Here is an 835-nt window from a genome sequence, read left to right as displayed (position 1 = left end):
CGTGGCAGCAGGCAGGCAGACATGGTGCTGGAGAAGGAGCTGAGAGTCCTACATCTGGATCCGCAGGCAACAGAAAGTTACAGCCTCTGGGTCTGGCTTGGGCCACAAAGCCTACCCCCCACTAACACACTTCCTCCAACAAGGCCACATCTCTTAATTGTTTCAAAAGTGTCACTCCCCAGTGACAGTCAAATCTATGATCCTCTGTGGGGAGAGCATTCTTAGTCAAACCACCACAAGCCCCTCAGAAATGTGCTTCAATTCCCATTTTACAGATGAGAAACATCAAGGGGCAAAGAGGGGATCATTTCCCTAGATCTCTCAAACAGGAAATAATGAAGTTGAGTTTCCAAACTCAGGGTCATCTGTACTCTTTCCAACTCTATAAAAATCCATCCAAATATTAACCAAAGGGAGTTTGGACAGAAGGCATTAAGAATTTAAAAAAAAAAAAAATTAAGGACTGGTTTGCCCTGTGATGTTCTGCGTAAGTTACTTTATCAATGCCATTTCTCATGCTACTGTTTGCAATTTCTTTAATGTGGAGATGTATCAGAGCAAACACCTAATGGCTTTTCTTCTTTAACACTCTCCTTCTAACTTCTGGACACAAAAGTCTCTCAGAACCTCATCAGCATGAAGTCAGTTCTGTGTCCACACAGGATCCAGTAGCCGAGAAAGCTCTCTTGGTGTTCCCTCATCTTCTCCGAGTCCTTTAGACTTGGCTTGAGCTGTGCAACCACTGCTTTCGTCGGCCACACTCACCCCTCATAGCCCTTCTCACCTCCTCCACATTCTGAGCTCTTGAATCCCAACAGGCGACTTACAAAAGGAA

Source organism: Peromyscus leucopus, chromosome 5 (assembly GCF_004664715.2).
Source record: "Peromyscus leucopus breed LL Stock chromosome 5, UCI_PerLeu_2.1, whole genome shotgun sequence".
Taxonomy (NCBI): Eukaryota; Metazoa; Chordata; class Mammalia; order Rodentia; family Cricetidae; genus Peromyscus; species Peromyscus leucopus.
Note: the sequence above shows the minus strand (reverse complement) of the source record.